The sequence below is a fragment of the Cnephaeus nilssonii genome, assembly GCF_951640355.1.
Source record: "Cnephaeus nilssonii genome assembly, chromosome: 9".
Lineage (NCBI taxonomy): Eukaryota > Metazoa > Chordata > Mammalia > Chiroptera > Vespertilionidae > Cnephaeus > Cnephaeus nilssonii.
Window position 1 is genome coordinate 22,857,897 of NC_137080.1, and position 27,115 is coordinate 22,885,011.

Below are 27,115 nucleotides of genomic sequence, written 5' to 3' on the forward strand. Positions count from 1 at the left end.
TTTAGATTTGGGAGCTATCTTTCACTACATGTAGTTATTGATTATGCACTGAATATGCTTATTTTGTTTTCTGAGCAAATAAGACGTGAATGTCACAAAGTGTTCATCTTCAAAAATACAACATTGATCTTAACAAACATAAAAATTAGAGCAGATCAATCGAGGCAATGCATAGATTATCTATGGATAAAAAACTACCTGGAAACTCTACTTTACGACTGGCATTTAGTAACAGGAGTATCAATTTATCTTATGAGGCTTTTTGACCAAAACCCACAATAAGAAACACATATTTCTCATTGTGATCCAGTATATGTGTGGTGTATCTGAAGAAAGGTTTCACTAAATAATAGATTTTCTTACTGTGTGTGATGCGCTCTGATGTTTTTATAAAAATACATATTTTTATTAATTTTAGAGGGAAAGATAGAGGGAGAGAAAGATAGAAATCTCAATGATGAGCCCTAACTGGTTTGGCTCAGTGGATAGAATGTCGGCCTGAGGACTGAAGGGTCCCAGGTTTGATTCTGGTCAAGGGCATGTACCTTGGTTGCAGGCACATCCCCAGTGGGGGGTGTACAAGAGGCAGCTGATCGATGTTTCTCTCTCATTGGTGTTTCTAACTTTCTATCCCTCTCCCTTCCTCTTTGTAAAAAATTAATAAAAAATATTTGAAAAAAAAGAAATATCAAAGATGAGAATCATTGATTGGCTGCCTCTTGCATGTCCCCAAAACTTGGGCATGTGCCCTGACTGGAAATCGAACCATGACCTCCTGGTTTATAGGTTGACACTCAACCACTGAGCCACACTGGTCAGGCTGCTCTGATGTTTTTTTGTTTTTTTTTAAAATCTCTATTTTAATGTTTTTAAATGATAGCTGTAATTCAGTAAGTTGATCTGTGACCCACTAATGGACAGTGACCTACAGTTTGAAAAATGCTGTTTGAAGCCAAAAATATACTATCAAGCTCATATATATACTATATACTATATACTATATACTATATACTATATACTATATACTATATACTATATACTAATATATATGATTGACCTCAGAATAGATACATCCAAGTATCAATGAACCATGTTATAATGAAGCAACTCTACTGTGGATATTTGCTTTTTAAAATCAGCAACAATATTGATCCTTTTTCATAGTCAATAAAGGCTTAGGCCAGGAGCCATTATTGTCCCTTGCAAAGACTATTCTTTGATGTCAGTGGCTTTCTCTGGACCCCAGAGTTTTTGCTGAGCGTGGGTTTATCTGATCTGACTTGGAGAAACAGGAGCCCCTTCTTTCCATGCCCCTCTCCCAGTGTGGGCTTTGGGCATTGAAACGAAGACAGGGAGAAGGGTGGGACTGTGGACAAAAGCTCCACTGTGACTGACTGGTTGGCCTGAGACACTGTGCTGACCTGGGAGGAAGAAGTGTCATTGTAAGGTTCGATTGCTGTTCGTCCACTGACACTCCCTGGGAAACTCACTGAGATAGTCTCTCTCATTGTTGTTTCTTATTGGCACAGCACAGGCTCAGCTTTTTCAGAGATTAAGATGCTCATCAATATCCAGGCTTTTCTCTTCTTTCTGGGCATATAGTCAGACCACTTTCCATGGCAATTAGATGTGGTTATGTGACTGAGCTTTGTCCAAGAATGTAAGTGGAAGGGATGTGTGTCCCTTCCAGGCTGGGACCGTATAAACCTTCCACCACAGCCTGGCCCTCTTCCCACAAATGCTGCGTGGAAAGGCGAGAACACTGATGGTCAACTATCAGCCCACACTGTGCTGTGACATGAGCATGGAATTCTCCTTTATTATGGTAAGTCTTTGAAATTTTGGTTGTTAAAGTACTTTTCCTACCCCCAAATGTTGGTCTCCTTCAACAGTCTCCTAAGTGTGCATTTGAATCCCATTTTGCCTTCCTTCAAGCCATTCTTCATAGTGTGGCTTCAGTGGTCTTCTCCTATGGACTAAACATGTCAACTCTGCCACCTCCTTTGTGTCTTCATCAAGTCTAAAATTCAGATTTCTTCTAGGATAAAGCTAAAACTACTTAATACAAATCTCAATGATTTGGGCCTGCCTCTCTCTCTACCTTCATCTCTCATCATGTTTACCATGTCTCACCATCTTTCACCTTACTCTCCCCACTTTGAATATATAAGCCTTCTCAAGTAGTCCCCATTTTGTCCTCTTTCTGGCCACAGGGCTTTTTACATATCCTGTTTCTTCTGCTTAGAATACAGGCCAATAAAATATTTTTCTTTAAATGCTAAAGTGGTAAATATTTTAGACTTTGCAAACCATATGGCATATGTTCCAGCCAACTACTTGAATCTGCCATCTTAGTGCCAAGGCAGCCTTAAACAATATATAAATAAATGGGTGTGGCTGTGAACCAATCAAATTTTATTTATAAAAGCATGTGATGAGCTGGATTTGAACCATTGGTCATATTTTGCTGACTCCTGGTGCAGAATGTTCTTTCTACACTTTTTCTCCCTAATAAACAGTCCTATAAATCCTTTATCTCTTCCCCAAGGCAGCCTTCACTGATATCTCTGACTAGATCAAATCCTTCTAGTGTATGTTCTCATAATACTTGTTATAGTGGAAATTTTACATTGCCCATATTAGTCATCAGAAGAAGCTACTAAGCCTCTTGTTTATTCGTTGTTATTCACTGTTAACTGAGCAATAAGTGGGCACCTCTGATTTGTTGTCTAGTACACAGGACAGAGTGAAAAAGGTCATTGTCCTAGCCTCTGTGATTATAATGTATTCATCTATTTGTTCAATCAACAAATATTAATTGAAGTTCTATTGAGTTGCAAGGAGGATTCCAAGGTGTATAAAACATGAGACACGGAGTATTATTTCAGATATCTTGGTGCTTGTTCTCCCATCTGGAGAAAAAAAAAAGATAAAATGAGAAGGGAGAATGCAGAAATGGGAGCAATAAAGACAATGAACTGGCACCACAAGTATAATATTTTTATAATATTTTAGAGGTGTAGAATTTGATTTGCAGGATACTGTTGGTTAAAGGTGATATGGAATGTTTTGCGGACACACACATAATTTTCTCCTTCCCACATGCTGTTTGACCTGGGCACGTTTCATAGGTTTCTTTTTGGCATTCTAAACCTAAAAATCTAGAGCCTTTTCCATCACCTGCCAGACCGGAGAAGTTGCTGCACCCCCGAATCAGAATCAGATGCTGCTCGGTCCATATAGACATTGGCCAGAGCCAGATGTGCTCACCCCGCTCTCTTGAATCCTCATGTTTCATGGCAGCTCTTTTCTGAAAAGAAGCCCAGGAAAAACAATACTCCAGAATCAGACTTTCCAGATGCTTCTGGGTGTTCCTGGCTATGTCTGTAAGTTTATATATATGGGAGCTCAGAGCGCCTTGAGCAAGCTCAACATTATTGCCACATTTCAGCTGAAGAGTGAAGCCGTTGCTGAGCAAAGACGATGTCAGGCACTGGTAAGCGTACACTTGGCCCTGATTGATTTCAACAGGCTAGAAGTGAAAATTATCTTAAACGCAGAGTTACTTTAAATCTAATGCAAATAATCACATGTTCCACTCTGTCTTCCCCCAACCAGCTGCATCTGGCCCTTAGATTTGTTTGGTTTGGCTTTCACAGTATTTAAACAACAGCAACAACCAAAAATTGGATTTGTGGATGTGGGAGATTTCATGTAAAAATCCGAGTTTCTGGCATCCGAGCGATCTGGCAGCCCTGGGTGTCATTCCAATGTGGGACTGTGGCTGGATACTGCCCTGCTCAGATGAGTCATGGGCTTGCCAGGACGCTGACCCTAACTGACCGCCTTCACTCACTTATTTTACCTTCCTGGCACAGAGTTTGCATTTGCCCTTGCCAGATGGAAAGGAGGATCAGTGGCACAGAAATATTTTTTATAAAGAAAACAACTCTTATTATTAAATGCTACTGTGTTATTTTGGTATTTGTATATCACCTTGTATTTTTTATAGTATCTGCCCCTCGAGGAGCTCAAAAGATCTTGCTAAAGTTCAAGGGCAAAAAAGCCATTGACCCCTCTTGTCCGGGTGGACTAGTGTCCTAAAGATCTGCAGAATCTGGGGAAGTGTCTGATGAGAAGAATATGCCTAAAAGGGCATTCTGCCGGAGACAAAGTTCTCTCAAGGGCCCTTTGTGTTTTTTTTTGTTTGTTTGTTTTTAAATATATTTTATTGACTTTTTACAGAGAGGAAGGGAGAGGGATAGAGAGTTAGAAACATCGATGAGAGAGAAACATCAATCAGCTGCCTCCTGCACACCCCCTACTGGGGATGTGCCCACAACCAAGGTACATGCCCTTGACCGGAATCGAACCTGGGACCCTTCAGTCTGCAGGCCAATCCATCCACTGAGCCAAACCGGTTAGGGCATCAAGGGCCCTTTGATGGGTACTGAGCAGCTGAGTCAAATAAGGGTGGGCAGAGGAGCCAGTGGGAGCAGAAATGTCCCATTCAGCCTACAGAGGTTTGTTTAGGGACCTGGCCACCTGCATGCACTGGGCAGGTCTAGTCCCAAAAGACCTAGCTTTGGAGATAAACTTCAGAGGATAAGTAGCAATTTACCAGAAGGAGGTGGACTTTAGAGAGCAAGTCAGCAGGAAGGAAATGAGCTTTAGTTTAGAAACATGAAAAACAAGATTGGGCTGGTGGGTGGAATGGGGACTGAGTTTATGAGACATTTTTTATCCAATTTGTGTCCCTTGTAATATGGGAGCATTCAGACCAGATACACTGTTATGCCCAGAACCCTTTCAGAGTCAGCTACTCAAAGAGTGGTTCATGGACCAGTAGCATCAGCTTTTACTGGAAGCTTGTTAGAAACAGAATCACAAACTTTATTCTATACCCACTGAGTTAGATGCCCAGTAAATAATATAATTACTATTACTTTGGTTTGTTCTTATTTTAAAGAACTAAGTAATTCTTTTTCTAAAAAAATTGAGTCTTGGTTTGCTTATTATTATTATTATTATTATTATTATTATTATTATTTAATCATGTGGATAGTAGTTATAATAAAGACCAGGTAGAAATAGTCTCTTAAAAAAAATAGAGCCCACTCTTGCCCTTTGGACTCAAACACTAGTAAAACAAATACAGATTATTGAGTTATTTATTACATTCACGAGTTTACTTAAATTCCAGTTTATGGCAGGAAGCTATATACAAATACTCTCATTTTTTATTTAATAAGTAATGAAGATGATAAATTAATGGCTTTGTAAGATAAAGATATCATTATTGAATGGGTACTGTGCGTGTAACTCTTTACATACTTCACTTATTTTCCATACTTCAACCAGCCTTAATTTATAAATGAAGAATTAAAGGTTATAGACATTAAGTTGCTTACGTAAGATCATGCAGTCATTGCTTTGTAGTTAATATCTAAACACACACTTGAATCTGAGTCCCACATTATTTGCCTTTCCCTACAAGTACTCCTAATGAACTTCAGATTTTTTAAACTCTTCTGTGATCTGGCCAGTTGTTGTTGTTTTTTCCTTTTGATTTTGATTGTCAAAATGGAAAGATCCTGTTCTACTTGATTTCATCTTTTCTACTCAAAGAAAACAATTTTTAAAAACACTGGTTGTACTTTCAGTGAAAATGGTAGTAGTGAGAATTATTCTTACATTATTTCTTTTCTTTTTTCTTTTCTTCTCTTTTCGAGTCTTTGTCCTTCTTCCCTCCCTTCCTTTGTTTTACTAACACTTAGTTGCTTGATTTTACTCACCAGGACCAAGTTGGACTAAACACGTATACTATTTCAAGAGAAGAAAAGAAGCCTAGTTTCATAGTGCCAATAAAGCCCGCAGGCATCTCAAAACAATACGCATTACAACTTCAAAGAATAAAGATACTGAGTGGTGAGAATTTAAACATATCAAAGGGACTTTCAGGTGGCTACTTTACAACGTGAAACGCACTTTTAACTTAAAAAGCAAGATTTTTATAACCTTAGCTGTCTCTTTATGCATTCATAAAACCATGGAAATTTTATGGAAAAATAAATCTTTCCTTTGGAAAAGAACTTGGAAATTTAAAAACTATAAGTTGACATTTGTTTCCCAGAGCTGATACTGAAACAGTAAACCAGAATGAAACTGCTGGATGCCATTAGAGAAGCAATAATGGTAACTTTCTGAGGTCAGCCTGTTGGAAATAGGAAGTATACACTTCTGCAATTGAACTGACAACTGAAACAACTCAGGAATCCCAGGTTTGCTTAACTAGACCAGTCTGGCTGCTAACAGAGCTTCCTAACAAGTAGGCCATGGAACAATGGAGACCAACAGACAAGATGCCAAAGCCATCAGCAAGACCTGCCATTGGACCCCTGAAGACCTTGCTGTGAGTGCTGGTATTACCACTGAAATTGTACATAGCAGTGCCAAGCCCTATGTGATCATTATCATATATTTATCTCATTTTGCTCCACTGAGATTACTTTACTAATGAGTGATGGAAAAAAATATAGGAAGATTGTTAAAAACAAAATATTTGGAGTAGTTTGAGGGTTAAACTCCAGCTCTGTCAGGTATTATTGTGGACATTTTGTGTTTTTTGCCAGCCCAGCATCCCCTCTTCCATCTTCTGAAAATACCACCTTCCTTTTCCCTTAAGGAACTTCTCTTCCCCTATTTTGTGTTAATAATCAAAATCCCTGCCCTTCCCCTACAAAATAGGAAGGCATGTGATCCAAGATGGGCTAAACAAATTCAACCTCACAGAAATTCAAACTGTGAGCCATACCAACAGGAACTGACCAGAGCTGATCATCTCTAGGGTGTTTCCCTGAAGAAACTGGCCCATTAGTTCCTGCTACTTAGATGCTTGGAATTTTTTTTTTTTATTTCATATTCTTCCAATGATCCAGTTGGTAAAATTTTGATTCTGTGAGCTTCTGCATACCCTTCCAATAAGTTTCAGTTTTACTTGAGTTAACCAGAATCTCTTTTCCTTGTTTGTTACCAAAGAACTTGAATATTCTAAATAAAGTAAATCATAACTCTAACCTTCACAGACTTCAGAAAATGTAGAATGTTTGGTTCAACCTAACAGCTTTATAATAATCACTTCAAAATACTTGACAGTTAAAAAATATTATTTTGGTAACTGTGAAATACTACTTAATATTTCTAAGAAGTTATATGTAAAATTTGAAAATAATGCCTACTTTCCGGATTTGTGAGAATTAAATGAGAACATGTCTAGAAGATGTCTTGCACAGTGCCCCCTAAAGAAAGCAATCAATTCTATTGGTCCTTACCACTCTAGGGTCTATAATCTTGAACATCTTAGTCCCAGGCAAGTTCAAACATTAAATGAGTTATGTTAATAGTTTGTCATATAGCAACTTCTCTGAGTTTTTGGCAATGCAGGAATGACTGCTGGATAGTTCTATTTACTCTAAAAAACTGGTAATTTGAACATTTTAGTGGGACACTAATCAAATTGGCTTTCAGTTAAAAAAATAGATTTAACCCACCAAAAAAAAAAAAAAGGAACTTGCTTGTTTGAATAAGAACATTTAAACAAGATTTTTACTTTGCAAATGAGAAGTTTTGAATTTCTCCAGAAATTTATGGTATTTCATTCTAAATTATGAAGTAATCTAGTGGATAACTTTTTTAGATTTATGCCAACCAAGCAAATTATGAAGTAATCTAGTGGATAACATTTTTAGATTTATGCCAACCAAGCAAATGATTAATTTAGTCTTTACTGTACATATATTTTTAACATGGATGTACACATGGACACACAACAAAGCCACTCGAATTGTTCTTAAGCTTTTGTAGAATATAGATGTGCAGAAAATTTTAAAAAATCTGAGATGTCTTCAGCTATTTGTTCTAATTGACTCATGTGCCTGAAGGCTTAGAGGTTTGTACAGCATTGGTCTCACTCTAGTAGGCATTTGGCATAAACACTCTTTAGTTAAAGTTTTTTGTGTTTTTTTTTAAGCTAACATTTAAAAGTGTCAGGTCATTTGTCTCTGCTTCCTCAGCTTTTAAAATTTTACCCAATGTGGAGAAAGCACATGGTGATCTGTTTCCCCAAGAGCCTTCTGAATGAGCTAATACTACAAAAGTAATTTAGCCCACTCTGATGAGGCAGTCCAGTTTTGCTAGCACAATGAGAGGAGAAAGGTATTGTGAAGGGTACTTGTCCAACAACCATTTCCTTATTGCAAACCAACAGAATTCTGACTTCATGCAGATTCCTAAATCTCAAGGCAAGGTGGTGATCTCTAGGGCATCACATCCTGTAAGTCTTAGCCAGTCATGGTAATTTGTTTCCCCATTTGCTAGTATTTGGTCTAATGTAACCAACTTCCAACAGAAAAGATGCAAGGGAATCTGTTGTGGTGGGAGGAATTCTAGAACAGATTTTCTTCCTGGTTAAAAATATAGAGATTTATGAGAAGGGTCTTTGACTCTAAACCTTTCTTCTTCTTCTTAAAAAAATATTTTTATTTATTTCAGAGAGGAAGGGAGGAGAGATAGAAACATCAATGATGAGAGAGAATCATTGATCAGCTGCCTCCTGCACGCCCCCCACTGGAGATTGAGCCCACAACCTGTGTGTGCTCTGACCAGGAATTGAACTGTGAACTCCTGGTTCATAGGTTGACACTCAACAACTGACCCACACCGGTAGGGCTAAACCTTTCTTCTTGTCTTGAAAGTAGCTAAGAGAGGACAACTTGCTTGTATCTACATCACCTATTCTGTAACCACTAAGTCACAAGATGATTGAATAAAAAGCCAATGTACTAAAGATGGCAGAGTTGAAATATAAAAAGAGACTGAATTCTAAAGGTCACTTTTAGCTACCGCCCTCAAAATGGAACAACAACTGCCTTCCTAAGGACAATTTGTTAGCTGAGGGAATTAAATGTCTTCATTCATTTTGGTTACTAATGGCATTAACACTTATACAGCTTCTCTAAACTCCTTAATTTTAAATACTTTAAGTCACCAGACCAAAGTATTATTATCTAACAATAAGGTGAAGAGAGGTGGGAAAGCCCTACAAATATAATCTTTCAAAAATGAGCTCAAAATTCTACTTACCGTGTTTACTGCCAGATATCAGAGGGCCGCTTGTATTTGCTGGAACTGTCAGGGTAAATTCCTGCTAATATAGCAAACTGGGATGGCAGAAGAAATTTTACAAGGGCCTGTGATATGCCCTGTGATGAAAACACTCGAAAGTCCTCTTAGAATTTTAGAAACAGGATAAATCAGTTACTGTTAACTTGGAACTAAAATCATCCTTTAGTATCTGCACTTTAGGAGTGGGGCATTTGTTTGCATAGAAAGGGGCACAACTTTGAAAATACATTGGATATTAAAGAATAAAAATAATTGAGAAAGATTTTATTATTAGAGAGAGAACTATAGTCTCTTGAATCATGTGGCCTTTTTTCCACAGACAGAGAATTATAGAAACTGTGACCATAAGGACTGCTGTACTATTGAGATGTCCTGCAGGCTTTCAATACTAGGAAGATTTCCTGAATGCGTAATATCCATATGAAAAAGTTTCTGAGGGGGAGCATTCTTTGTTAGTTAGCACAGTGACCTTCATTTTTTTTTTCTTCACTATGACTCGCAGAAATAAATGAACATGCCTTGTATAAGTGTACATGTGTAGGTGTACACACATGATTAAAAGTTTCATATAAAGACACTTATTTTTTTATTGTATAATGCTCTCATATGTTCTACTCTAATATTTCTGTTTTGTTTTGTGTTTGTTTGTTTTTTGCCTTTATTTTTAATGTGTTGGTTTTAACCTACTAAACTGGTTTCACAACTAACTAATATGTTATCACTTGTAGTTTGAAAAAGCAATGAGTCAAGATAGTTTCTGCTGCAGGTTACAGCTCGTATTGGAACTGGAACCAAAGTTTGGCTACCTGCTGCCATGCAAGCCAAACTCATGAGACAGATGCTGGTGAAAAAGGAAAGTGGCTTATTAAAGTGCCAGACACCTAAGAAAATGGGGGACTCTTGTCACAAAGTCCTTCTCAGCATCTCAGTGAAAGTAGACATTTTTATAAGGAGGTGGAGGGAAAGCAGAACAAAGAAATAAAGGGGAAGGGGTTGAAAAGTTCTCCACATGCAGACCAGCACAGCCCATTCTGATAAGGACCTCAAAACTGGCCAAGTGATGGTCTATTGTGCATCATCCTGGTCTTTGTTATCCTGGTTCTATGTCATCCTGGTTATACAGTTGAAGTTCAGCAAATCTCCCAAAACTGGGATGATTGAAGGTCAGAGTCTGTACCTTCTGAAGTTAGTTCTTAGGATTCTTATACAAACATGCCATTTGTCTACAAGCTACATATTAGTCAGAGTCACTATTTACGGAAACAATGTCAATGGAATAGAAGGGTGGGCTACAATTCCCCACTGTTACACTGTGAATTAAAAAGCTTGTCCTACATGGAAACTTGTTGTCTTATAGAGCGGAAAGTGCAGTGATAGGGAAGACTCCATGGTTGCTTATCATGTCACTTCGGTACTTTGTCTTCTGACTTCTATGGTGATAGCTTCAATCTTAGGCCGCCTTCTCTTGTAGCTTGTCATAGAGGGCAGTGTGTTGAATGTCATCAGTTATTCCTTCAGACCCACCCTCTACCCTTTTGTATTTACTCTGTGCCCTACGAGGCCCACAACATGAATTACATGAATATGTTCCCTCACCTGCTGGCTTCTGCCTGGATCTAGTCAATGGGGAGCCCCTGAAGGAAACTGAGCAGAGAGAAGAGAATAAAGCTGGCTCCCTCCCTGTGAGGTCAAGTTGTGCTGACAATGTTCCTTAATGAAAGTTCACTGCTCTTCTCAAGGTGGCCCTTTCTGCACCACACTCTCCCGGTTCTAGGAACCCTGGTTCATGTGCTTTTGAGCACAGGAGTGATGAGAGCGCTGCTACAATTCATCCTGGAGTGGAATCATATTGATAGATAGACCTTGTCACCTTTTCTGATTTTTCTTTAGTCACCGATAGGAAGGTGCCAGAAAGTAGATCAGAGAGTAGAAAGAACAATAGATTCTGTGGCCACATAGTGGTTGATTTAGCCAAAGTATCCTGGATCAAAAGGCACTGAAACAGCTCACTCTGTACTGTCTCCTGCTTCAGCCTCTAGAAATTCTCTGGATGATGACACAGGGTTGAGCTATTCCTTCTGGGGCTTCGTGTTTAGTTCAGATGGAATCCACTGAGGCCCGGGTCTCTGAGGTTAGGCTGACAGTGGTTGCTCTCCTGGGTTGGTTCATCAATCAACATCTTCCCAAGGCTTCTCCAAGCTTAGCCATTGCTGTTCTGTATTCACCACTCTTCTCCCCTTGTTCTTCACTTCTCCCCATCCATGCTCCTCCCAAGGAATATTTTCCCCTGTCTTCTTTGAAAGCTTTTACTTGTGTGAGTAGAGTGACAGTAAATTCTGGGACTGTTACTCAGTCCGGTAGGTTTTTTGTAACTTAATGAAGCAAGTAAAGTTAACAGCAATTGTTTGTATTCCCAGAGCATATAAAGGCATTTCTCTAGCACCTAAAATTGGATACTGCAGGTGGAGTATTTGAGGCACACAGAGTACAGTCAGGAGGGCTGTGGCATCAGGACACATTTGGAAAAATGTTGATTTCCATATAAGACAAAGACATTCAACATCTGTCCAAGTTCTCTCTAGTGCCTATCTATCTATCTATCTATCTATCTATCTATCTATCTATCTATCTATCTAAACTTATCCATCTAACCATCTATCTATCCAGCCAGCCACTTACTTACTTATCTATGTAAATAACAGCTTCTGGGCAACTGTGACTCATTGTTTTCATGCAGAGAGCATATTTCAAAGAAGTGGGTTTATTCCTTTTTTTAAAAACCAATTGTAAAATTACCTTCCAGATTGTTTAGAGGGAGTAAAGAACAGAGTGATGTTAGTTTGGAATGCTGGGTCCTCAGGGCAAGCACCTAGCTGGAGCCCAATGATACCACCTGCACTTAGTTTTGCTGAAGTCTCTGCCTAGGTCTGGTTCACTGGTGTATCATGGGTGGTGACTTCTCTGATATGTTATTTCATAACCTGTTTGCAGAGTAAAGGTTGCAGGAGATAAAGGTATTAGAACCTTTCTACTTACCCTTCTAGAGACGTTGCAGTAAAGATACTTTTTAAAGGCATCTTTCACATCAGAAATGGATTCAGGTTTCGTGGAACCTTAGGATTATACAATTCTGTAGGTCTTCTTTAAGAAACAGCATATGAAAGTGATTATGAAAATACTTATTTAGAATTAGAAAAGAATTTTCAACAAATTATAATTTAAAAATACAAGTATCACAAACATCACAGAATCCAGAAAACAATGTAATATTAACTGCTTGACACATCTCTATAGCACTTTCTTTCTATAGTTTAGCTTCATACTCTTGATTTTTCTTCTCATATGATAAAGACTTTTAAAGATAATTTTTCATGAATAAAATAGAAAGGTTATCCAATCTCCTAGTATGTTTAATTGAAAAAAAAATTTTATTGATAATTGAGATGAATAAAACACTCTGAACTTTCCTTTAGCTGGACCCACAAAAATCCATGTAGCCAGTCCAACTCCACTGGACAGCAGAGGAATTCTGCTGAAGGAAATGTTTGTGTGGATAGATACAGAAGTCTTAACAAATTGCAGAAAGTATTTAAAAAAATGAATCCTCCTTATTTGTGAATTCTGTATTTGTGGATTTGCCTACTCACTAAAATTTATTTGTAACCCCCAAATCAACGTTTGCAGCACTTTTGCAGTGATTCATGGACATGTACAGAGCAGCGAAAAAAACTGAGTTGCCCAACATGCGTGTTCCCAGCTGATGGAAGCAAGGCTCTGCATTCTCGTTTCAGCTCTCATGCTGTGAACAATTGTCTGTTTTGCAGTCTACTTAGTGACACATATTTTACATTTTTGTGCTTTTTGTTGATTTTGCTGTTTGAAATGTCCCTGATGCTTGGTGCTGAAGTGCTGGCTGGTGTTCTGAAGTGCAAGAAGGCTGTGACATGCCTTATGGAGAAAATACATTTTATTATTTATTTTATTTTTCATCCTCACCCATTGATTTTAGAGTGAGAGGAAGGGAGGAAGAGTGAGAGAGAAACATCAGTTAAATCCCATATGCACCGGACCACAACCTAAGACTGTGCCCTGACTGGGATTCAAATCACAGCCTTTTGGGGTACTGGAGGCTGCCCCAACCAACTGAGCCACCGGCCTTGAGACCGAGAGCAGGTAGGTTGGCTCATAAAAACAGGCAAAAGAGAAAAAGAGTCTAAAGTGGGAAAGCTCAGTTTTATCAGATAAGTCCCTCATTCCCCTGCGTCAGGAGGAGAGGGAGGTGGTAGGAGGAAGGACAGAGGGTGTTCCTGGCGAAGTCTCTCCACATGGAACCCTGCAGCAGGGACCTGGAAGCCCTCCCGTCTATGGATAGGGAAGCAGAGTCGGTTGTCAGTTGTAACATGGGGAGAGGGAGGCTGGGCATGTAAAAACAACACATCTCCTTTTTAAGAAACAAACAAAGCTAGTTGTATTTTAGAAAATATGTTTTAATTTCTTTGTTAGTGAGGCTGAAGCAGTTTTTCACATTTTTTTATCAAATTGCATTAGTTCTTATGTAAATTGTCTTTTCATAAGACATTTTTAAAAAGCCCATTACAAATGTACCTGTGGGAAAGAAATATGTGTCATGGGGCTGGGTAGGGAGTGATTTAGAGAAAGAGCTTTAGGTGAGGATGGGGAAAACACTTAATTGCTTCCTATCATTTTCACCCATGATGAAAAGCTTTAATTCATAAGTTCAATGGGCTCTTGAGAGAGTCTAAACTTTTTTTTACAAATGTCTTCCCACCCTCAGTCCTCTCCCTTCCTGGTGAGCCTGAACCAAGGATGGGCTTCCACATTTGCTTTGCCTCGACCACACTGAGGAGATGAGCCTACCTAGAAAATTCCACAACCAGTGCAATTGGAATTACTGTGCACTCACGCTTACACCCTCAGCACAGCCTTGCACACTTAATCAGCTTCTCCAGAGAGCTTGCCCTCATTTTCTGCAACTTCATACCTTTTTCACTCTCCTCTAAAGAACGACACACACTCCCTCCCACTCTCAGCAATGACTCCTGCATTATGCTACGGAGAGAAAGCTGAAGACATCAATTAAGAAACACCTTACCTTCCTACCTCCACATCCACAAACTGCTTGCATTTGCACTTGCCTTCTCCTTCTTCCTCCTGATACAAATGAGCAGGCAGCTCTCCTGCCCAAAGTTGATCACAGGTACCCTGAATGCCTCCGTCCTCCCTCCCTCCCTCCCTCCCTCCCTCCCTCCCTCCCTCCCTTATTTCCTCCCTCCTTTCCTTCCTGCCTGCCTCCCTCCCTCCCTCCCTTCCTTTCTCCCTCCCTCCCTCTCTCCTTTCCTCTCTTCTTCCTTTTCCGTGTGACAGTGTGACACTTCAGCAGAAGCTTCCTCACTGCACACATCTCTACTCCAACATATAGACATACTACCCTCCTCCAAACCCTCCCTGACCCAACCTGACTTCCCCCTGCACCCTGTCTTGCTATTTCCATCAGAGGAAATTTCTTAAAAACAAACAAACAAAAAACTTTGTTGTTGAAAGTATTACATATATCCCCTTTTTTTCCCCATCAACCCCCTCCCGCCGCCACTGCCCTACCCCCAGGTCCTTACCACCTCACTGTCTGGGTCCATGGGTTATGCATATATGCATACAAGATCTTTGGTTGATTACCGCCCACCCACCCAACCTTCCCTGTCTTCCCTCCAAGATTCAGAGGAAACTTCTTAAAGGGGCTTTCTCTTTACATCTCTATCACCCTATTAGGCTGAAGGTAGGTAATAGGGGCAGAGAAACTCCCTAGTATGCTCAGAGGTCTGGAGAAATGGTCTCCAGGCTGATAGTCAGGAATGACTGTCCAGAATGACTGTACTGGATATCTCTCAGGAATCTCCATATTTACTAGGTGCTCCAGGTCACTACTATTGTTTCCATGATAAAGGCACAGAACATTCTTCTTTTAATTGGCCAAAAGCAGCCTTAAAACACTAAAATCTTGGTGGTCACCAGAGGCTACGGACTGGGTGGGTGAGGGTCAGGGGATAGGGCATAACTGCTTAACGTGTACAGGGGTTTTCTTTAGGGGTGATGAGAATGTTTTGGAATTAGGTAAAGGTGATAACAAGTGAATATACTAAATGCCACTGAATTGTGCACTTTACAATGGCTAATTTTGTGTTCATAGATTGCACCTCAATTTAAAAAATCTACTGAGAAAGAAAAACAAACCTTATTTAGTACTCTGTAGCAGAAAATGCTTAATAATATTTGGATGGGTTGCTCATTGGGGAATAAAATTATAATTAATTAGTGAGAGAGATGGGTTCTTATAATATACATGAATAGTCTAGAAGTTTTCTTGATAAACAACATGTTGGACCATGAGGATTCAGTAATAAAGTAAACTTTATTTATATCTAACTTGTCCTGGGGTCTATAATTTATCTTCATTGGGCCTCTAGGAAGGAAAATAAAGTAATATTTTGAGCTATATGAAAAAATGTTTTATTATATCCTTTAACCAATTTGGAAAAGTGCTGTTTGCACACAAGACACTAAATATTAAAACTCTTAAGTAAGTAAACTATATGAAACATGGAAAGAAGAAAAAAGGCAGTAATTATTCAGCAATTTCTAGACTATTTCAGCTTCAGTTTCCTGCCACCTTGTTTTAAGATGGAAGAGAGCTGCACATTGGGGACTAATTTGCATTGACAACAAACTGTGCCCTAATGGACCCTCTGCAAAAGCCAAGATGATGAATGGGATCGATGCTGCATATTCCTTAATGCATTTAACCTCATTTGAGATTAGTCTTAATAAGCTTTCCAAACTTTGACTATTATTGTTCCTTAGAGTATTAATAAGAAACCAAGAATTGCAGATTGTATGCCCATTAAGTAAACAAATTTATATTAGAAATCACTATTAAAACAAATAATTTAGGGACAGGGAAGTCATGCTACTGGTTGAGAAAGCTTGATATTATCTTCCCAGGATATGAAAAATACCCTTCATTCCTGGTGCATCTTCCCCAAAGCAATGTCTGAGTATATTTTCCCCAAACCAAATCACTCCTTTTGCTTCTCTGAATAAGGGGAAAGTCCACTGCCTGCATGAACTTGATTTTCCTGGCTTGGGAGGCCTCCCCAAGGGTTAGGGTGACCTGCAAGTCTGGCAGGTGGATTGTTACAAGGGGTGGACTCTTCACTGGGTGCTCCCTGTGGCACCTGCCATTGATTGTCCACTTGCCCTGTGCACCTCACATCTGCTAGCTTGTTCATTCCTCACAAAGAGCAGTCCTGACTTCACAAGCCAGAAAACAGTTCATGCATCTAGAAAGTGGTAGCTAAATTCCAAACTTGGGTTGGTAAAACCCTTAAATTCTTTATTCTCTCTGTGGCGCAAACCCCTCTTTGCTGGGAATTCGCAAAAGGAAAACATCCTCTCTTTCTCCAGACAGACTGGGAGTAGCATGGCGGCTTCCTGTTTTCCCAAGGGGTGGGTGTGCCTGTGCTCAGTGACCGTTGAGGACCTGGGAGATGGGAGACTGTGCTGGCCTCCCTCCTTAGAAGAGTGCATTATTGAACCTGAAAAGAGGATTAGAGCTATTAATTTGGCTCCCTGACACTTTCTAGGAAAAGGTAAATATTGCTGTTTCTCATTTAGAGAAACATTAAGGCAGAAAGAGGTATTTAAGAAGTGTCTTCCAAAGTTAGGGAGGTGGGAGGGGGTGATGGCAGGAAGCCAAATATGAATTTTTGACTTTCAGATTTCTTACTTTAATTACTACACTATATTTTCAAACATTAACGTGTCTCTTAAGCTTTTGGCAAGAAGTTTTAAAACATCAAAATTCAATTCTCTGCCAATTAACAGTCATTTAATTTAGGAGTACCTAACTGAGTTTTCTGATTTTAAGGTGCTTCTGGACTAAAAACTCATATGCCATATTTTAGCCCAAAGCTAATTTTTTATGGGCAAATTATAACCTTTCCAATAGACCTTGAACTGCAGTAACTTTCCTTTGCAGGTATAACCATAATGAGCTTTGATCCCTTGCTTGAGTGTGTTCTATACCTGGACTTGAATCTATAATGAATCATCAGCTGGAGTCCAAGTTGCCATCTCAGGAGGACAGCTGGGCGAAAAGGTCAGGGGAAATTGGTCTTTGTTTAAAGTGGCTCCAGCAAAAATACCTCATTTAAAATCTGCTGGAGGTTGGCATTTTCTTTTCTTTATATCAGTGCCTGCATTCTGATGAGCAGGGCAGGAGAGAAGCAAAAATTTTTTAATGTAATGAGATCTAAGGATCTAAGAAACCCCAGAAATCGAAGAGACAATATATTATATTTTAAATACTAGATTGTATTTTGGATAACGTGGGGATGTTTTTGAACTAGTGTGACTTCATATGACACTTACAGATAAATTTGGATGGTGATGAGTCACATTCATATTTAAGGTATATGTGTGTCTATGACTAAGCTTTGTCCCAATGTTTCTACAAGAAAGAAACTGCTTCTTACAGTCAAGCAGGATTCAAGGTTTCCAAAGATGAAAACAACCTGAGTGTTTACTGCAAAGTGGAATGTTTCAGCCTTCCTAGTTTTATTGTAGTGATTGGAGAGATAAAATGATTACATTTAAATGGAGCTCCTGACACAGTGTCTTACAGGTAGACGAGGCTATACACCTGTTTGTTGAATGAATGTATGAATATATACATACATAATAAAGTGTGACAGAACTAACCAAGTTCCTTCTGTGTCACATTGGCTTTTAAAGGGGGTTTTAAGTTGAATCCAAAAGCACTCTCAAGGTCAATATGACTCTACTACAGAAATAATCCTTGGGCAAAATAAGTTCTCTCACTAAGAATTCCTGCAGAGAAAATTAACGTTGGTGTCCTCAGAGTTTGGTTGGCAGAACCACTAAGGCCTTCTGAGAGTAAAGGCAACTTGCCCCTTAGCCTCTGGTAGGACACGTGTGGGTAGGTCTCCCTACTTCCAGGTATGACCCTATGACTGGAAAGGAGAAACTCCCTACAAGAAAAGGTATTTTCATACATAGATGCATCCAAATGCTAGGGATCTTCTTACAAGGATTTCCTATGGACTCAAGAAGGTGTTGTAGACGCTCTGGGTTTCCTCTATGATTGAGTCACTCTGAGGAAATTCATAGCTCCCTGAAAAGACCCCGAGTCCCTAAAACTGAACATGTGAGGAATAATAGAAACCACACCATAGGCTTTGAAATCAGAGTTTAAATAAATACACAATCCTTAGCTACAACTCTTACTTCATTTATTTGAGACTTAATTTTTTTATGTGTAAAATGAAGGAAATTCTCTTAGGAGTTGCTTGATAAACAGTAAGTATTAATAATACCAACAGATACACATCCTACCTTGAAATGCTCATTACCTGCCTCTACCTCTTTAAACAGTCACACAATTTTATTGTGCATCTACTCTAAGCCGTAGTATGCTAGGTATCACACAAAAAGTGTTGACTAAACAGCATGGCTCCTGTTCTTATGGAGTTTACAATGTACGAGGGAAGAGGGACATCAAACCAGTAATCCTTAGACAGAAAAAAACAGAAAATGTGAAATGAGCATTGATGATCCAATAATCCAAGCTTTATTATTTTGAGCTGTTTTTAACCCTTCCTTTTTTTTTTATCCAGTCTCTTTCCATGAACTCTAGAGAAATTCAGAAGAAATGTAGTACTATCTATTTCCCTAATCTTAATAATTTTAAAGGTTTGAAGAAAGCTTAAAATGGGCAATTTAATATAGTAATCAGTATTCTTATTGCATACTAGTGGCCCGGTGCATGAAATTCATGCGGGGGGGGGGGGGGGCGGGGAGGAGGTCCCTCAGCCCAGCCTGCACCCTCTCCAATCAGGGACCCCTCGGGGGATGTCCAACTCTCAGTTTAGGCCCGATCCCACAGGCAGTCGGACATCCCTCTCACAATCTGGGACACCTGGCTCCTAACCGTTCACCTGCCTGCCTGCCTGATCACCCCTAACTGCTTCTGCCTGATTGCCCCTAACCCTCTGCCTGCCTGCCTGATCACCCCTAATTTCTCTGCTTACCTGCCTGATCGCCCCCAACTGCCCTCCCCTGCCTGCCTGATCTCGCCCCCAACTGCCCTGCCCTGCTGGCCTGATTGCCCCTAACCTCCTGCTGGCTTGATCTCACCACCAACTGCCCTCCTCTGCCGGCCTGATCGCCCCTAACTGCCTCTGCCTCAGCCTCCACCACCATGGCTTTGTCCGCAAGGAAGTCGGACGTTCAGAAGATGGCCTGTCGACCAGGTCTAATTAGCATATTACCCTTTTATTAGTATAGATAGGTTATATAAGATAGGATTGCTTAAATGGGGGTGGGGGGAGCCTTTTTCAGCAGGAGGAGATGCTTTTGGCAGACAAAAATACATAATCCCTATATCTGGACTGATAGCCAGCCATATGCACTATACTGCCAAACCGGTTATTAAAAAATTGAACTGCTTTCTTACACCTTACACCAAACAGCTGTTGCCCTTAAAACCCCTCCTCAGCCCCCACCTTAGGTTCTGCCTTCTCAGTTCACCCAGATTAGGTTCTGATTGGTCGGTTTCTATGCCAGTCAGGGTCTCCAGGCCTATCTCTGGGTCTGATCAGAGAGACAGGGCTGATCAGCAGCTGTCCCAGGCTGCTGGCAAGTCAGCTGAACTGCTGACCTCCGAGAGAGAGAGAGAGAGAGAGAGAGAAAGAGAGAGAGAGAGAGAGAGAGAGAGAGGCAAAGGCTGATCAGCAGCTGCCACGGAGGCTTCGGATCAGACCCTGCTTTTCTCTTTGGGCCTCGCCAACAGCCATGGCAGCTGCTGATCAGCTCCGCCTCTCTCTCTCTCTCAGAGGTCAGCAATTCAGCCAGCTCACCAGTCCCCACCCACCTGAGCCTGCTTCGCGTGCAGCATGGCGTTTGGTTGTCCCTTCGGTTGTTTTGGATGTTACAGACCCTGGCTCTTTATATATATAGATAGTTGTCCCACTACACTGCCATTTTTTTAAATCCCTGAAGCCACCCTTTTTTTAACTGTTTAGTATTATAATTCAGCTCAACTTATAATAAACTAGTGGCCCAGTGCATAAAATTCATGCACATTAAAAGGGAATTAATTAGAGGAAATACTTTAATATTGCTATTTGCATTTAAAACACAGAAATTACAAAACTGAACATGTCCAACTCTTTTAATAATATTCTTGATAATGCTGCATAATCTAGAAATGCTGGATATTGCCACATGACATCTATGCTTTAGGGTGAGAAATATAGTATCCAATATGTCACAATCTGTATCACTACCTATTGTCTTAACTGTTACTGAGTTCAATTTTCAGTTGCCATTTATCATCTTTCTTGTGCTGTTGCTTTTCTTATAACTGAGAAACATGAATTTCTTATATGTCTTCATAAGAAGTAAAGAAATGAAATATGCACTGAGAAGGTTATACATTTCAAGAGAATGTGAGAGAGTGCATTATTCTTTGAGCTGACCTCCTTCTCGCATTTACATTACCTGCCTGACCTCTGCAGGTGCCCATTTGTGGTTTCTACTCCAAGGAAGAGATGTTCAGTGGACAAAGTAATTATCCTGATTAGTCTTTTATAGAAATTGTCCTACTGAATAGAGAACTTAAGATGCTTCTTCTCATATATACAGCCATTTAAACATGTTTTCAAGGGATATTTATTGACATGGAAACTATTCATTTAATTAAATTACTAAGAGATAGATACACTGTTGCACTTATGGAGTTTACATATACCTGTATGTTATGTTATGATACCAGTTAGGTAAGATATATGTTACATATAAAAAAAAAGAAAGCACACCAAATATTTTTTAATTTTATTAAATCTATTGGGGTGACATTGGTTAACAAGATTATATAGGTTTTAACTGTAAAATTCTATGATATATCATCTGTACATTGCATTGTGTGTTCACTACCCAAAGTCAAGTCTCTTTCCATCACCATATATTTGACCCCCTTTACCCTCTTCTACCTCCCCACTCCCTTTTCCCTCTGGTAACCGCTATACTATTGGAAACACACCAAATATTAACACTTCAAAAGACAAGAATCTCCCTTGCTGTACCTATTTACATACTGACCTCAGACACACAAACCCTGCTGTGCGTCCTATAAATAAAAGGTCAAACTCTCCAAAGGTCTTTGTTAGATTTCCCATTGTTATGTTGTCCTCATTCAGAAACTTAAAAACATGAAAACTCCAAATTTGTAGATCAGGAATTGGTAAAAACAACAACAACAACAACAAACAAACAAAAACATTTCTTGTAAAGAGCCATAGAGTAAATATATTTGGTTTTACTAGTACAGGCCACGTGATCTCTGCCCCAACTTCTCAGATCTGTTATACTGAGAAGACCACCAGAGACAATAACACAGAAGCAAATGAGGGTGGGTAGGTACCAATAACACTTTTTATGGACACTGGCATTTTATTTTCATATAATTTTAATGTTTACAAAATATTTCTTTAAAATGTTTTCTCAACACTTTAAAAAAGGTAAAAAGCCATTTTTGGCTCAAAAAAAAAAAAAAAAAAAAGCCTGTAAGTGCACAAACAGGTGGTGGGCCAGATTTGATCCTCTGGCTCGAGTGTGCCGACTACTGTTTCAGATCGTCAGTGTTTCCCCCATTTAGGCTGAAGGCTCATGGATCCTGACAGGCTTTAGAGGTAACCTATGGGGTGATCTCTTCTATGGAAACAAATACTATTACATAAAGATGATGCAACCACAAAGCCGGATGGTGACTGCATTATATACGAAGTGTCCACGGAGGGAGGGAGGTGTGGATTCACATCTGCCAAGCAAAGTGGCATGTTGACAACTGACTCACCCCAATACTGCCCCACTTAGTAGTTACATTTGCAAGAGTACACACTAAAAACTCACTTGGAGGAAATATTTCTAATGCGGACAGGGTAGCAGCATGATGCACCTGGATATTGAGTCATTGATTAATGGTTTGTATGCCCTGTGAAATTGATGGATCTGCTTTAATTTTCACCAGCTATAAGATTTTTTCATAAAGGGCAGGGAGAGAAATCATGGGTTCAGGGAATGACAGAAAAATTTTTCTCAGGGTTGCTCCTAGGAACAGGAGTTGCTGGGCTTTAAAGATGCAAAAAAACCTAGGATTGCTTATTTTTATTTTTTAAAATATATTTTATTGATTTTTTTTTACAGAGAGGAAGGGAGAGGGATAGAGAGTTAGAAACATTGATGAGAGAGAAACATCAATCAGCTGCCTCCTGCACACTCCCTACTGGGTATGTGCCCGCAACCAAGGTACATGTCCTTGACTGGAATCAAACCTGGGACCCTTGAGTCCGCAGGCCGACACTATCCACTGAGCCAAACCAGTTAGGGCTAGGATTGCTTATTTTTAGAAATAAAGTTTCTATTATGCTTATTTGCAAGGAAAAGACCCTCCTGGACTTTGCTTCACCTTTTCCAATGTTCCAGAGTGGAGTCCTGCATCTGTTATGGTGCAGATGTCTGAGCTCCTCCCCAGAGCTACTACTCAGTCAGAAGGATACTTTTCAACAGGTGATTTTTCTGCCCAGGAGAAGCCTCTGGTTTATATGAGTCTCCTACTGCCCTGGAATAAAGTGTCCTTCAGGTCCAGAGCTTTGATTCCTGTCCATATTTGGGGGGGGGGGGAGGAGGGTGGGTAAAGAACTCTCTCGAGAAACCGAGAACCCCAAGGCCTGCAGGTGCAGTGGTCGCTCTGTGCATGTTGGGCCTTCCCCTCAGGGTCCTGCCACCTCCTGGCACTGCTAGAGAAGATGCTGCTGTGGGTTCCCTCACTCTGCCACATTCTCTTCCTCCCATCTCATTGCTTATGAAGCCACAGCCCATGCCCACTGTGCCTACTCCCCGTGTTCTCTGCTCTCTTTCCCCCTGCCCTTCAATAAATGTCAGCTTTCCCAGATGTCAGTCAGATGTTGCTTTTGTTCTCAGCCCCGCAACAGTGAGGCCATGCCAGGAGCCTGGCTAACTACTAGGAACAAAGCAAAGAGAAAAAGCAGAGAACACAGAGTAATACCTCAACCAAGTATCCTGCCACACGCTGAGGCCTGAAAACCACAGGAATACATACATTAGTTAGTGTGAAAGTGATGAACTGAGTCAGAAAGCCTGCTGGCCAGCATGTGGCTGGCATGGAGGGGTGGTGGTCCTGCCTGGAGATCACTGCACTCATCCCCTTCCCACAGCCAAACTTCCTGTTGTCACCAGAAAAAAACAGCTGTACTGTGGCTCTGAAGCAAGAGGGATGTAGAAAGCCCTGGGTAGACACTCAAGTCCAAGGCATTGAGTCACTCCCCACGCTTCCCTAGTCCTGATCTTGAGTCCAGTGTGGATAATGGGGTTTCGGGCTATTTCAGGCTAAAGGCAGAACCAGGCTGCCGAGAGCCCCGGTTCTCACAAGGGCCCTGCCTTTATTTTCAGTCCAGGCCTCTGCTTTCTAATCCACGTTGCCGTCAACCCCTGTGATATTGGGTGCTGCCTCGATGGTACTTTCATTGCATGTGGGAAATGGATCCTGCTCTGAACTGATTCCACTCCCTATTGACAGAGTTCCCCAAGCAAGCCTCCTTGTTTTTGAATTCACCTGCTCCTCAATTCTTTACTGCTGGCTGGGCCACCAGCTTACCTAGACTCCTGCCTGTTGGCTTTTGCTTACTCCTAGTAACTACCCAGGTCCAGTGGTTCTGAAACTTCAGTGTACATCAGAATATCTTGGAGGTCCTGCTAAAACACAGATTGCTGGGCTCCAACTCCGATTTTCTGGTTCTGCAGGCCTGGGGTGGGGGCCAGGGAGTCTGCATTTCTTACTTGTTCCCAGGCAATGCTGAGACCAGCACATTGAGAACCACCACAAGCCCACTAACCAATCGTTAGAATACATGTTCCTCCCCCAGAAGCTTGGGCTGATTCCATCCCTCAGGAAGCCAACCTGATCCATGGTACCAGGGCTGCTGATTTTTCCAGGTCTGTTCAGCTTATGAGGTCATGTCTAGCCTGATGAAAGTGGTTTTTATATAGTGGGTATTTGACTGAATTCATTCACGCATTTCACTTCCAAACCACTTTGTAGTGATAGATACAGAATCACCTTTTTACAGGTTATTTCCCCTTCAGAGCAAGAAACAGGGCCACCCAACACACTGTCGAAAGCTGACCCTGATTACAGAGTCTGTGAACATCATCCCCATCTGCTGAGCCTCTAAGTATGGAACCAGGTGCTCACACAACTATCATTCAGGGTCCTGGTGGAAAAGAGCCTCCGCAGCCCACCGGGTATTTCAGGAGAGTTCAATCAAGTATGGCCAGAGCCTAAGGAAACCACACAGGATGGTGTAGAACCCTAGTGCTAGAAAGAGTGGGACCCCAGGGCGGGAACCCACAGAGAGGAGCTGCTTGGAGAAGGCTGCCCCATGGGAGCTATGGGCTTCCGTGTGAGAAGTGGCAAATCCACAGCAACCTGGTGGGGAGGAAGCTACAGAAGTAACGCCTGAATCTCCCTCTCCTCCCACCCCTGGCTTCCACTGCTGCCTCCACGGGCACAAATCACAGGGAGTTAGGCAGCTCCTCTTGACTGCAGTTGATTCATTGTTACTTAGGAGTATGTGCCCTAAACTTCCTGATCTAATGTCTCTTATAAAGCCAGGATCTGAAATGTAAATTTTTATTTTTGACCATCTATACTAATAAAAGGGTAATATACTAATTAGACTGGACGTCTTCTGGATGTCCTTCTGGACAAAGCTACGGTGGCGGGGCCAAGGCAGAGGCAGTTAGGGGTGATCAGGCTGGCAGGGAGAGCAGTTAGGGTGATAAGGTTGGCAGGGGAGAGAAGTTAGGGGGATCAGGCCAGCAGGGGAGAGCAGTTAGAGGGATCAGGCTGGCAGGGGAGAGCAATTAGGCAGTTAGGGCAATCAGTCTGGCCGGGCAGAGCAGTTAGGGGCAACTAGGCAGGCAGGCAGGTGAGCAGTTAGGAGCCAGTGGTTCCGGATTGCAAAAGGGTGCAGGCTGGACTGAGGGGACCACCCCCCGCCCCGTGCATGAATTTTGTGCACCAGGCCTCTAGTTAAAAAATAATGGACTAAATACAACATGTTTAAAATAAATATAGCAAAATTCAAAACACTGAAAGAAACACACTCTAGATGAAATGAATCTAATATTGTCTGTCCCCCTGAGTCCAAGTCAGATAATCTAAGAATAGAAACCCATTATTCTAAACATAAAGAGACTCTGAATGAACTATCTCTAATCTTAAAATGTAAAACTTATCTTCCAGGATTGAAGTTGAGGAGGGATGTGGGGCTAAATATAAAGAACACCATTCTTGGAAGCTAACTTTACTTAGGGATATTTGCTCTGATATCATCTTTGACCTTTTGCCCCCTTTATGAAGAGCAGAGGTACCCCTTACATATTTGCTCTTAATATATGTTTTAAATTCAGACTGGAAAGCAAAAGCCCCTTGCCTCCCATTTTCTTAAGTCTGTTAGGCAAAAACAATTCTCTTTTCCATCACCATTTGCACACACCATCTATTAATGATTTCTTATAGTGTTCCATAGCAGAGAGAAAACAGACACCTACATGATCATTACGTGTCAGGGCTCTGCAGTGCCCTTAATTTCCCTGCACCTGCTGCCACCTGCTCTCTCCCTTCTTTTGAAGGCTTGTATTTTCTGTTATGCTGCCTGTGTAACCTTTAGCTTCACCTTGCAAGTTGCCTGGGGAGGTTGCTGCTGACGAGGGAAAGCAGATGGATACAGCTTGTCATGACCCCATTTTCACCCAACCCCCACTTTCGCAGGGCCTTGGAGAAGACTGGGGCCCTCATGAAATCAGAAACATCAGTGCTGGTCTTGGCTCAGCCACTAGCTCACTGGGAAAGGAGGCATTCTTGGGGCAGAGTCTCTTATTTATGAAATAAGGGTATCTGACCCAATTTTAGGTTGCCCTTTCCAGTTCAGAGGGAAAGCAGATTCCTCACCAGATGAAATCTTATGTATGACTAGAGGCCCATTGCAGGAAGATTCCTGCAAGAGTAGGGTTTCCTCGGGCCTATTCCTGCAAGAATAGGGCTTCCTGCGGCCATTTCTGCTGCCCCGCCTGCTTCCCTCCCTTCTCCGCTGCCCTGCTTGCTTCTCCGCAGCTTCGCTCCCTTCTGCGGTGCTTGGCTTCCTTCTATGCTGTCTTCAGTCTTTGCTCTGCACCTGGATATGCAAATTAACCATCATTTTGGTTGGGTTAATTTGTATACTCACTCCTGATTGGCTGGTGTACATGGCTTGTGGGCATAGCGGAGGTACGGTCAATTTGCATGTTTCTCTTTTTATTAGATAGGATGTCCTCAAAGCCAGTTGCTCTCTTCTCAAAAACTACGCCAGACAGTGGGAAGCTCAGGACTTCCTGTCAGTAAACTCTCTCCCCTTCCTACTGTGTCTGACTGGGTATGCTGTCTTCTCTTGTCCTCTGCAGAGGGGACTCTAGCCTCAGCTTCTTGCTTAGCCTCTATGAGCAAAGCCTCTCCTTTGAGCAAGTATTCAGTCCTTTGGAGCTGTTGGTGTTCCTAGAAATACCACGTATTAAGCACTGACATGATTATCTCATTGAATGTCACTTGAAGAGCTAGGAATTATTGTTTTCATTTTGAAAATGTGAACACAAAGCTGAGATAATTTAAAGGCACAGAGTTGGTAAAAGATAGAGTTGAAATTTGAACTCCTCTAAAGGATTATCTGCCACTTTAGGGTGATAGAAAAGGCATTTTAAAAGCTTCGCTCTTAGTCACTTC